The sequence below is a fragment of the Lathyrus oleraceus genome, chromosome 5 (genome assembly GCF_024323335.1).
Source record: "Lathyrus oleraceus cultivar Zhongwan6 chromosome 5, CAAS_Psat_ZW6_1.0, whole genome shotgun sequence".
In the NCBI taxonomy this organism is placed as follows: domain Eukaryota; kingdom Viridiplantae; phylum Streptophyta; class Magnoliopsida; order Fabales; family Fabaceae; genus Lathyrus; species Lathyrus oleraceus.
The window spans coordinates 227669598-227683724 of record NC_066583.1 but is presented as its reverse complement, the minus strand read 5'-3'; positions in this window follow the sequence as shown (position 1 = coordinate 227683724).

Genomic DNA, 14127 nt, shown 5'->3' with positions numbered 1-14127 from the left:
TGTATGTGAAAAACCCGTTCAATCAGAATTTTGGTTGAACTGGATCACGAGATCGAGCGTTTTCTTCATGAAAGATGACGACTCCTAACTTTGTAACAAATGGCCAAGGAGGTAGATTCTAATCCTCTCAAGGACTATGGGATTCCCACCGATAAGGAACCATATGGTAGAATCGTGCATCGGCCGTTAGAGGCTAATAATTTTGAACTCAAGCCTTCAATGATAGGCATGGTTCAACAAAATCAGTTTTTGCGTTGCTTACAGAAAACTCAAATCTACATATCTCTATTTTTGTTGATAATTGTGGCACCTTAAAGGCTAATGGTGTTGACCAAAATGTCATCCGCCTAAGACTATTCCCATTCCCTCTAAGAGATAGAGCTCGAGTTTTGCTCTAGTCCTTATTGGAAAATTCTATAACTTCGTGGGCCCAGCTCAAAGCTGCCTTTCTTGGGCAGTTCCTCCCACCAAGAAAAATGGTCCAAATAAGAAGAGAGGTAAATGATGGGAAGCCTCTCTTTGACGTGTGTGAGTGTTTTAAATACATTTTGAGACTTTTCATGTTATACGGTTTGGATTATTGGTTAATAATACATACCTTCTATAACGATTTTATTTACTCTATAAGAATGACCCTTGATACGGCCACTTGTGGTGCACTTATGAACTACCCGCAAGATGTAACATCGAATCTGATTGTGGGTATGGCTAAGAACTATCACTCGTGGAGTTCCTTCCTCGATAGAAGTGCTAAAGTCCCCTCCCAATGGTGGGCTACACGAGGTTAGCCAATTTAGCAATATGAATGCTAAAGTAGATATGTCATATCAAAAGATTTAAATTTTGGAGGTATCCTCATCAACGCCTGCACCGGTAGCTACAGTGAACTCCCTCACTCTCGCACGACCCTTCTGTGAGGTATTCGGAATGAATGGACATTACACATGTGATTGTAAAATGATTTTGGTAGGAAAAACAAATCCGAATATAGTCAGTTATGTTAATAATCAAAGAGGAAACCCATACTCGAATGCTACAACTCGAGGTGGCAAGACCACCCCAACTTCTCTTACAAAAATAACCAAAATGCCATGGGATCAACTAGGATCCCGCAAGAAGCAACGTCTAGAAATTCAAATTCAGAAATTATGATGGAGAGTTTTGTGGTGACACAAACTCAATAGAATGATGAATTTAGGAATTAGAACCTCCACACTAATAAGGTACTAAGGAAGCTAACATCTAAGATAGATTTTATGACCACCCATAACAAAATGTTAGAGACGCAAATCTCACAAATAGCACAATAACAGGCATCAAAATTTGTTCCTCATTGATATGTTTTGAGGCAACCTGATTAAAATCCTAGAGCTCATGAAAATTATATTGTCACTAGGAGTGGAAAGATGGTAGATATTCCTAAGAGAAGTGGGGTTCAGGTAGAGAGTAATAAAAATTCACTTGAGAAAATAGTAGAAGAAAAAGAGAGAACTAGTGAAAAAAGAAGCAGAGATTAGAGTGGATGTTCCGACACCTCCCAAAAAGGGGGTGGTCGAAGCGGTTGAGAAGGAAATACCATATCTTCCCCATCCATCCTGCAAACCCAAGATACCCTTCCCTAAAAGGATTGTCAAGGATAAAGTAGAATCTCGGTACACAAAGTTTGTGGATATGATTAAAAAGTTCTATGTGAATGTGCCTTTACTAAAGTATTATCCCAAATGCTGGCTTATGTAAATTTCCTCAAGTAAATATTCTCCAAAAAGAGGAGATTGGAGCAACATGAGATAATATCCATGACAGCCATAACCAGTGTCGTTATACAAAGTATGTCGCCAGATTTAAAGGATCCTAAAGTTTCTCTATTCATTGACAATTAGGCACAATAAGGATTGGCAAGCCTCTTTGTGATTTAGAGGATAACATCCGCTTAATTCCCCTAACTATGTGTATGAGGTTGGGTATAGGAAAGATAAAACCAACTAGTGTGACTCTGCAAATGGCAGACATGTCAGTCAAGTTTCCAATCAAGGTGTTAGAGGATGTTTTAGACAAAGTGGGGCGCCTCGATATCCCCATTAATTTTATTATCATGGACATTAGGGAGGATTCCCATGTGCCTATCATAAAGGATAGACCATTCTTATGCACTGCAAGTACTATAATTGATGTGAAGAAATGGATGTTAAGTATGGAAGTAAGAGACGAGAGGTTAGATCTTATAATGACTACCATGTAGGAGGACCCCTACACGGAGGTCTCGGGAGATTTGGCTGAGGTGGAAAAATAAAAACCTCCCGACCCGAGAGAAAAAAAACGATAGAGAAGGATATGAAGGTTGGAAAAGACAAAAGGGTTAAAAGAGAGGAGGATAATGGAATGAATGAGAAGTACTTACCACCCCACGAATAAAAAGATAAATGGAACGATAAGTACAAAAATTGGTTAGGAATGTTGGCATAGAGCCCAAAGAAAAATGAACCATCTTAAGTATTTGATACTAGGGGACCGTCGAGCTTAAATGATGTTAAATAAAGCACTTTGTGGGAGGCAGTCCATATTTTTATGATTTAACTTATGCTTTTGTTTTTATTTGTAGGATTAAATAAAATAGAAACTCATGAAAAAGACCTTAAAGAAAATAACCTTTTAGAAATAATCAAAGTGCACGCCAAACCAAACAAAAAGAGGGTGAAAAGACCAAGAAAACGGGCCCCCGTAGAAAAAAATGAGGTTGACATCGGTAGCTCGTGTCCTCTGACACGACCCGTGTTGAAGCCATCATGCACCATCCAAAATCACCATGCCCATACAAAAAACTAAGGTTAACACGGCCAACCCGTGTTCCCCGACACGACCTGTGTCAGCACTCAGGATTTTCAATTTGTTTCCTTTTTCTCTCCATGCACCCCACCACTCCAAAATTTACCAATCACCCTCCTAATCACATTCCCACACGCCCCATAATTCAAAAAAAATAATTTTAATCACTCATTATCAAAAATCATCATCTCTCTTCATCTTCAACCTTTCTTCTCTCTCACGAAGAATCCCTAAAAACTCCATAACCATCCAACAGAAAGCTTTAACCTTTACCACCTTTTCCCAACCAAAACTCAAACCTGCTTCACAAAAGCTTCCCCAAATAACCTATTTTACCATATACCTAGCCTGAAACTCCCATCCAAGCACTTTGAAAATTCTCTAAGTTCCAACCATGACACCAAAGAAAGCAAACAAAGAAAAGCAACCAAAAACATTAAGGTAAAAAAGAATAAGGGGAATCTCATCAAATGTCAATCCTCATGGGTTCATCTTTACAAAATAAGAACACACCAACAAGTACCAATATCTTTCTCAGAGGTGAATAATACCAATTTATTACTCCGATGACGAGACCCTTGATTTCTTAGGTTTAAAAACTGATGTGGATTCTCTGTTAAATAATTTGGGGATGCATTACCTTGTGCACTCTGATTTCCCGGTATATGATAAACTTACTTTAAAGTTTCTTTATAATCTAGATGTTAACCTAAGGTACCTGATCACCCCTCAGATGAAGCGTTTAAACTGAGAACGATTAACACCAAGAGTTTCCGGATGCAAAATTCAGATTATGAGATCCCAATTGAGACTTTGGGATATATCTTGCACACCCCATGTCAGTTGAGACAAATTAAGTTCCTAAATGCTCTATTCTTTGTCAATTGGGATAAATAGGGTAATTAGTGAACTCAGATGAGTCTAATTATTATTCAATTCCATTGACCTTTATTAATTGTGAAATAAATGAACATTTTTTGTAACATTAATGAATGGTCAATTACTGTCTAGAAGAAATATCTCCTTTAAGATATTTTCTCTCCTCTCTCTTACCAGCCACTTTCTATTGTTAGTAAAAAAAGAGAAAGAGAAAAATAAGAGAAGAAAATGAAAGAAGAGAAAGAGAGAAAGAAGAGAAGAGGAAATGAGGAAGATTTGGAATAATTAGAAGAAGAAGAAGAAGAAGAAGAAGCAAAAGAAGAAGAAGAAAGCTTGCATTAAGAAGGATCTCAACTCAATCTTATCATCCTCTTGATTCAAGGTGGGTTCCTAATTAGACATAGCTTGGTGGGAAAAATTCATGAATGGGAGATTAGGGTTTGTGTGTTTTTCCATGATCATGAAGTTTGTGTTAGTACATGATGTTCTAGTTGTCATCCATGTTTACTTATGATAATTCATGTTGTTGGTATTGGTTTATGTGATATATTATGACTTGGTGTCATTGTTGTTCGTTTCCTTCCTGTTGTGTTTTTTTACTGGCTTTGTTCTAGCTTTCTCGCTAGGTGAGGGAATAGCTCGCTAAGCAAGCATATAATTCTTATGCAAAAGTTGTTATGCAACTCTCGCTAGGCGAGAAAAATGTTTTTGGAAAGAAATGACATTCTTGAATCTCTCGCTTGAGCCTCGTTGGGAGCTCGCTAGGTGAGAACTCACTTGAGCGCCTTGATGGAATCTTGCTAAACGAGGAAGGGAAAATCTCCAGTTTTGAGCTTACTTCCTTGTCTGGCTTGGATCTCGCTCCTAGATCTCTAAGCAAGAGTTCTGATGCATTGAAAAATAACTAGTGTTCCTATTTCCATCATAAAATGGGAGCTATGACTCCATTTAACATAAGGTTGAATGTGTTTGAATGTTAGTCCCATACTCTATCTATTTGTGAAGGAAGTCATGCATGTATCTCAATAATGCTTGATGAATAATGATAAACTATTGTGTTTATGCTATGAACTATACTATGAATTGTTGCTTTCATTGAATGCTTAATAACTGAATTAACCTACGAAGACTAGTGAGGTAAACCTAGGTTGATAAATAAGTGAATGGAATTAGAAAGATGGCTTAGATTATGGTAAATAACTTAGGCTATGATATTTGAATGTAAGAGGTTCCTCGGTGTGCATCCGTGAACGAGTAGTCGCTAGAGTTGAATCGTCCCATCTACGATAAGGTCGAAGACATGGATGGAGGATGATATCATAGTTGTGATTCAACTAGCTTGTATGGAAAAACATTGTTATATTATGATAGAATCACATGGTATTTATGATATCAACCCATGGTGATGTGATATTAATACATGATGTTTGATGAGAATAATCACGTGGTGATTAGTGAACCAATCGTGTATTTGGGAATAACCCTTATTCACGTGTATCCCGAGTTTGAGACTCATATAGAGTAGTAATTGGGAAGATGAATATTTATTTGGTAGATACTGTGAACTGTGTCATAAGATCTGTGGATTTGGATGGCCGGGAAAAGAAGTATGCCCTGCTATGGGAAATTACGTGAACCATGACCAAAATTTGTGGATTCGGATGGTCTGGGAGACAATACATGTTGTGCAAACAATCCTGACCTGATCGGGAAAATAACAAGTGTATTGTTTTGCCAATGTAGTAATAATAGGGACGTTTTCCAAATATCGATCTCGAGGACTGCACAATAATATTAGTTTAAATTATGATTCAATTAAGCAAAAACAATAGTTTAAGGTTTGGAATAAATTCGCACTATAATTGAATTAGACAGAATGCAAAGTACAACTTTTACACAAATGATAAAATTATGCCAAGGATAGTGTGTGATTATCTCTTGCAATGACCTTGAATGTATGTCTCCTCAACCAGTTCAAATATTCATTTACCATATCTTAAAATTGTTTCCTCCTAAAACCTTAGAGGGAAACCTTTGGTCATTCATTCTAATCTTTAAGTCCTTAGGGAATTATGATGAAACCAAGCCTTTTGAAATAACAAGATATAACCAGTAACCATAGGGTATCCCTAGTCCTAGGTGATACCTACTACAGTTTATTTGTGCAAAAACCTTAACAATTGCAATCCCACAACTTGTTAACCATATAACCATCCTTATTTTTCTGATAACGAAAGTGTTAAAAACATTGCACAACTAAATTGAATAACAAACATAAAATTGAGGGGATTACGAATTCAGAGTCATTACTCGATCAAATCAGGGACACCCCCTGAAATTGGGGGGTTTAGCCGCTCATATTATTCAAAGAAAATACAACATATAAATTAGACATTACAAGAAATTGGGGATTGCGTTGATCTTCAATCGCATTCGCTCTTGAAGGACCTCCATTCTCCGAAACTCTTGATCGTTCCAATCTCAATCGTACCAATCTTTATCATGCAAAAAGTCCCGTTGTCTTTCTCGAAAAGTACCCTAAATAGTCACTGATCAATTAATCGATGTAGAGAATACCCAAAATACCCTTCAGGATCAGCAATTCCAAAAATCCGGTAAAATTAGAAGATGAGACGTCCAAGCCAACACTAGTCGTGTCAGGCAACACGACCAACCGTGTTGGCTTACTGCTGCTGATTTCCCAATACGTCCATGCCAGGCTTGCTGACACATGCGGTGTTAGCTGACACGGGCACCCATGTCAGCCTACTATTTTTCCTCTTTTCATCCTCGTTTCTCCTTCCCCTGACACGGGTCGTGTCAGGCAACACTAGTGGCTGTGTCAGGGCAACTATAACTTCAAAACTTCTTCTCCGTGAGCCCGGAACACCCAATTCCCTTGGCGAGGCTTTAGGCATACTTGCTTGCACCTGAAAACCAACAGAACTATAAAAGAAAGAATAAAATGTAGTATATTGACAAAAACTAAAAATAATAACCAAACTAGAACGGAAATGCGAACATCTAATTTACTTGACAAAATAATACAAAAAGGTAAAATAAAGTGTTACTGACTTCGTGAAATAATTTTGAATGAGTGTCAGAAAACTAGTAGAATTGGTGACCGATCACAACCCAAACTTATCTCATTGCTTGTTCTCAAGTGTTGCTCGGGACAACAGGACGGTCACCCCTAAATTCTTCCAATTCACTTGTCGCAATACTGTTGTGATCTTTCGCGACTCCCTTTTCACTTTTCATTCACAATTTTACTCTTCCCCGACTTCTGACGTTCCGTCACACTTTCACATTGAAGCACCTCTTCACCTGTAGCTTTTCACACTCTCACCAAATCTATCAGGGTTAAAGTGTTTACACTCAAAAGTCAGAGCATGCAGAGTCAAGTCATAAGTTTCAATAACATATATCTTCATTTCAAATACACACCACACATACTATTCGAGGGCTTTTAAGGTTGTAATAGGGCTTAGGCATAAGGTGGGAAAAACAAACAAAAAAGGGGGAAACTAGTGGTTTAGGCTCAGAGTGCGCGTTGTCATCCTTATCAATGTGTTCAATCGTTCAACTTAGAGATTTTTGGACACCGTTCTTGTTATGATTCATTAGTTTTTTTTTTAATTTTTATTCACGTGTTTCTTTGAGCAAGCTTTTTGTCAAACTAAATCTCCTCTAGATAAGTGCTTTATTCTACTTCTCATTTTTTTCTTTCTCTTTTTCTTGAAGTTTCACAACTACTTTTTTCTTTTCATCTCATCTGCACTTATCTAGTTCTTACCGGTGTCCAAACCCCAAACTTAGAATTTTCCATAAATCAACAATCAACAACACTTATCCAAGCAAGGTAAGAGAGTATTTGGGCTTACGGTTATTTACAGCGGTTCATAACAAACAAAAGGGGAATATGGATCGAATTGGGTAAACGAAGGATAATATTGAATAGTTGGCTGGAAAGGCTCGGGGTTAAAACAACGAAGTGCCTCGGTGTGTATATGTGTGTCTTGAAATTAAAATATCTACTTACGCAAACTTAGAGTGACAGAGACATACCTAAAAAACTCTCATGATGATAAGTGTTTGGCTTTTTGTGATTCTCACATGTTTGGTATAGCCTACAGGTTTCAAGATACATATTAGTGTGATGTCGCTTTGTCTTCGTTTCAGGTACAAAGTATTCCTATGTCAGTCTAATGACAGAAAGTCGCGTCCGTTTATTCACTTCAGTAGTATCAACTTTCGAGGGTTTCCAGGAGAGCAAGTATGGGGTGTGTCTTTCATCCACTAGCTACAAGTCTCATCATTCACCTGACACGAATACCCTCGATCTGTAACACACAAAACACCATACATACTAATTAAATAGACAATAAATGGCCAAGAGATTTATCATAGGTCAAACAAGTTCAAAGGACCTTGGAGAAAAAATTTCATCATTTTGGGAAACTTAAAAGTATTTTTAAACCATAAAAAATATACACAAAAACAATTAAATCATGAAAAATATTAATATTGATCCAAAAAATAATTTTAACTCAAAAAATTAAAGAGAAAAATATTTGAGAATTTTTAGTGAAAGTCCTATATTTTTTGGATCAATATTAAAATTAATATGAATTAATGAAAATGAGTCAATTAAAATGAAAAACAGTGAGAGATTTCAAACTCGATTTTCAATGAAAATCACCAAGCTTATCCTTTGAATGTGAAGGTTTAGGGTTGTTGATTCAAAGCTGGCGCCCAAGGGTCCTCAATTCTGAGTGAGAGGGCTTCTATTTATAGCCAAGGTCATTGATAATTGCACACCTCTTCAAAAATTCAAAAATAGAAAATCATCTTTGCATGGATACATGGGCGTGTGATAGGCCCATGTAATGATGCATTAAGGTCCAAAAATGAGTGTAAGTAATGCTGAAGTCACGTGGAAAGGCCATGCATTCGTGTGTGAGAAATGGAACTTCAAATCATCCAAATGGTCATTCAACTTTAAGCCATGAGCAAGTCATTCATTCTTTGTCCAAATGGGATGAATTTGAACTTTTTGGAAAGGTTATATCAATAGGAACAACTTTCACGTTGAACACTTTTTAATTTGAAGCTTGGATCATGATTAATTTTGAGGTGTAAGTTTGGAAAATCAAACATATCAAAAAAATTCTAAGTACCAAGCCATATGTTCACTTCTTCCACCTTGAGTAATTTTTTCTATGGGATTCAAATAAGAAACATTCCTTCATCAAAGTTGTATCTCTCTCAAAGTCCTTTAAATTGGTCACAAATTTTACCTCATTTGGATTTAGCATGAATGAGTTATGCATTTTAGAAGTTGAGGAAAATCCCTTGTTCAATGGTATTGGCCCAAAATGACCTATAACGTCTCCTCATATCACATACATTTAAAAGTTGAATTTGCACTTCCTCCAAACATAAAAGTTGAAGTATACATATTTAATTTGATCATGCAACTTGGATGGCTTTCATCTCATAAAAATGTAGCAAGTTATGGTATTGGGAAGTTAACTTCCAAATTAGGGTCTAGACAAAATGACCTATAATCTTTCACCATAAAAAATGACTTTCCAAGCAAATCTAACTCTAGACCTTAACATGAAAGTTTTTTGGAATGTCATTTAGAGTAACGTTTCTCTTGGAATCATTTTCATATGAAAAAACGTGTAGGAGATAGGGTCTAGGGAACCCCAATTTTGCCCATTTGATTTCCTCTGATCAACCACCATGAACCAACTTGCTAGCTTGAAATTATCTTGACTTTTGGGACTCATGGAGAATCATATATGCATAAGATGATGAAATGTGAAGTATCCCTTGAAGTATTTGATCAATTGTTGAAGAAGTTACTCAAGATACCCAGATGAATTAGGGTTTCCAAGACAAACCAACTCCAAACTCTTGATGATTTCTTGATCAAAATAACATGTGAAGATCATGCAGATCCATATATGATACTTAGAGCCATAGTAAACCACCTCTTGATTGAGCTCCTTGCAATGAGGGTCTTAAACCCTAGATATGAGCTTGATAGAACATAGGTGAGCATGTGCACTACCTACAAAAGAGTTAAACTATACAATGACATATTTTTGGTATTTTGGTTAGTAAATGATAAAAAAACAAAGTATAATACAATCAAATGTGCTTGGTGATCTCTCCCAATGCAAACCCAATGAATGAGGGGTAAGGAGGATGCCAAGGTGTGATCCCAATTCTAATGCATATGATGAGAATAGCATGAGGGATCGTAGGGTCAAAATAGGGGTCTTACAGCTGCCCCTATTTAAGGACGTTCTAGCTGAGGAGATGAAGGTTAAAATCTTCGTATCAACTCAGTAGAATGGGCTTAAATAACAACAATAGAAACGAATTTTGGTCCCTAAGATACCTCATGATGCATATGATATGGATGTAAAAAGTAATCCATGTGGGGAATAATTTGGCCACAAGAGAAAAGAAATCCGGAGAGACTAAAAGTCCGCAGGAGCATAATGTGTTCCATAAGGAAAAGCTCACTGGGGAGATAGAGACTCTGGGGATATTAGTTATGCGTATGCTAGGCTACGACTTAAAACTGCTGGGGGACTCGAGGGATTCCATGAAAATAAATCAATGGAAAGACTCAGTCGAGGAATGAAAAGAACATTTGCAAGGGGAACGGGTAGATCAGAACAAAGCTGAAATACTCGAACCAAACAGGGAAAGGCGATTTCATTGAGGAAATACGCACTCAAACTCAACTGGGGAAGAAAGAATCTTCAACACAGGAGGAACAAAATTATATTACCCGCTACCGGTTACTGGGTAAGGGTATAACAAATTCTGACAGGGAGGTCATCCGTTACCGGTTAGGGTAAACATATCAAGGATGACTCGTTGAGGGAAAACAAGAGGTGTATTCATTACCAGTTACTGGGTAAGAATAACCTGCTGGAGAAAAGTCAAATAGGATTTACAACTACCGGTTATTGGGCAGAAGACCGCAAAGGAAGAGAATATTTGTCACTGATTAAAGTGAACATATCAAGGATAGACTCAAAGGGGAAGAATATCTATCATCGGTTAGGATGAACATATCAAGGATAGACTCACCTAAGGACATTAGGAAGGATATCAATCATCGGTTAGGATGAACATATCAAGGATAGACTCCGAGGGGAGAAATAGGGATTACATCTATTAGTTACTGGATAGAATACTGGAAAGAGAATATTCGTCACTGATTAAGATGAACATATAAAGGATAAACTGAAAGGGGAAGCAGGATTTACAGCTACCAGTTACTGGGCAGAAGACCGCAAAGATGAGGAAATCTGTCATCGGTTAGGATGAACGTATCAAGGATTAACTCTCTGGGGAAAAATAGGGATTACAACTACCTTTTTACTAGGTAGAATACCAAAAATAGAATATTCGTCATCGATTAGGATGAACATATCAAGGATAAACTCATAAGGGAAAGAGTATCTATCATCGGTTAATATGAACATATCAAGGATACACTTTCTGGGAGACGTGAAAAACGAATCCGCTGGGGAGAAAAAGGGGTACTTTTGCCGAGTATTAGGCAAAAAGTGAACTACTCACAAATTGAGAAGAGTATTACTAGTTATTGGGTAATAAACTCTCAGGGGACAAAAAGCATCTATCTAGGTAAGATCTAGAAATAAACGGTCAATCAAAGACTCAACCCCATATGGATATAACTCAGGGGGAGTGATTCCATCTAAATAATCAACTAGAGAGGAAGCTAAAATAATGATCATCCACAAGGAAATAACTCAGTGGGGAATGAGAAAGGTTAAATTTTTTCTGCTTAAGGGGCTGACACTTTACAATTGAAACAGGACAGACATACCAAATTTGCGTGGGGGGAAAGGATACCACCGTAGCAGAGGTTCAGAGAAACAGTGAATCACAAAGTGAATTAATGATGCAATAATGAAATTTCTGAATGTATATGTATATGTATATATGATGGTTATGATGAAAAAATGATCACAAAGGATACAAATGTCACTGGACTGCGTCATCAATACAGTATGAAGGTTGAGAAAAACAAGAAAGGGGGGTTTGAATTGTTTTGGAAATAAAAACTTTTTCAGAAATAAAAACACACAGAATTTTATACTGGTTCGCTTGAAAATCAAAGCTACTCCAGTCCACCCGGCAGAGGTGATTTCGCCTTAAAAAAGGACTTAATCCACTAATCTTGAAAGATTACACAACCAATCGTCTAAGAGAATAATCTCTTAGCCCTCTCAAGTATACAGATTGCGCAGAGTCACTTGAGGAAATAGTTTAAGCAAAAAAAAAGTTGTAATGAAAAGTGCTTCTAACAACAAGAAAGTATTATAGAAAAATATGAGAGCAAAAGCTTTTCACGTAATAGCAGCAGCTCGTGAAAATAAGAGAGAATGTGAATGATATTTTTGTGTGTCTCGGGTGTGTCTTTCTAGAGAAGTAATCCGTCCTTTATACAGTAGTTGTGAAGGACCGTTGAAGTGATTGACAGAATCTTGGTCATTGAAGAATGATTAATGTCATTACTTCTGTTGTTTCTTTCTAAAAACCATTTTGTCCACCTCTTTAATCCTCTCTTTAAATACTTCCTTTCCATAATGAGATTTCTTTCCGTTACGCTTTCTGGACTTGTGAATCTTCATCAGAGTCTTGATGTACCAGAGTTAGTCTTCAGAGGATGATTACGTTTGACTTCCTCAGAGCTTCTCAGTGTTCTAGTCTTCTTAAGTAGCAGAGTCTAAAACCAGTAGTCTGTTGGAGCTTCTGACTTTTTGCTGTCTCTCTTTGATCAGAGTCAGAATGCTTTGTACGTATTCCTTTCTGAGAGGCGTCTGATCATCTAATATGTTATATCTGACGTAAGTTTGTATCTGATGTATGGTCAGAATCCTGCGTAAATGTTCAGAGTTCTGTATAAATGTTCAGAGTCCTGCATAAATGTTCAGAGTCCTGCACACTAAGAAAAAATATCTCGTTAGGGTGCCATTTTGGGTTTCATCCTTTGTTATCACCAAAATATTAGAATTATATTAGAATTATATTGTCAAAATTCGATTTTCATCTTTTAGATCTGAAACTGTTATCTCAAGTTTACCACATTCTTCGAGGGTTTCTTCAAGAACCTCTTTTACAGCTTTAAATTTTTGTTTAAGTTTCTGATATGAGTTTAGAGTTTCAGACAGGCATGATTCGAGGTCAGAGCGAGAAAGATCAGAAAATACCTCTTCGGATTTAGATTCTTCATCTAATGTATTCCTGGAGGTGGTGGCCATGAGTGCAACATTTGCCTGTTCATCAGAGTTTGATTCTGAGGAATCAGATCCACTGTCATCCCAGGTAGCCATTAGCCCCTTTTTGGTTCTGAAGGAATTTTTCTTGAAATTTTCTCTTCTAGAGCTTTCTTTCTTCAACTTGGGACATTGGTTTCTGTAATGACCTGTTTCCTTACATTCATAACATGTTATATCTTTGTTAGATTTACCTCTGGAGGTTGATTCTGAACGATCTCCCTTGGGTCTTGGTTTTCTGAAGTTATTATTCCTTTTTCTCCAGAGTTGTTTTACTCTTCTGGTTAAAAGGGATAATTCTTCTTCATCGTCAGAGTCTTCCTTTTCAGAGTCATCAATGTCTTCTTCTTCAGCCTGGAAAGCTTTGTTTCTATCTGATTTGTGTCTTTTGGATCTGGACTTTAGTGCTACAGACTTGATCTTCTTTTAAGGTTCATCTTCCTCTAGTTCTATCCTGTGACTTCTGATTGAACTGACGAGTTCTTCAAGGCTGATATTGTTTAGATCTTTTGATAGTTTTAAGGCTGTGACCATAGGTCTCCATTTCTTTGGCAATCTTCTGACGATCTTTTTGACATGATCCGCAATTGTATATCCTTTATCTAGCACTTCGAGTCCTGCAATTAAAGTTTGAAATCTAGAAAACATTACCTCTACAGCTTAATCGTCCTCCATTTTGAAGGCTTCATATTTCTGGATTAGAGCCAGAGCCTTTGTTTCTTTGACTTGAGAATTTCCTTCGTGAGTCATCCTCAGAGAGTCAAGTATTTCTTTAGCTGTTTCCCTATTGGTGATCTTTTCATATTCATTGTAGGAAATGGCATTCAGTAGTATCGTTCTGGCTTTGGGATGGTTCTTGAATTCAAGCTTCTGATCATCTGACATTTTGCTTTTGGGAATAGCAACTCCAGCATCTGTCACAGGTGGTGTGTAGCCAATTGTGACAATATCCCAGAGATCAGCGTCCTAGCCCAGAAAGAAACTTTCAATTCTATCTTTCCAATAATCAAATTTCTCTCCATCAAAGATTGGAGGTTTATCGTTGTAACTATCTCTTTCATTGGTGTTGGCCATAGTTTTTCTCACG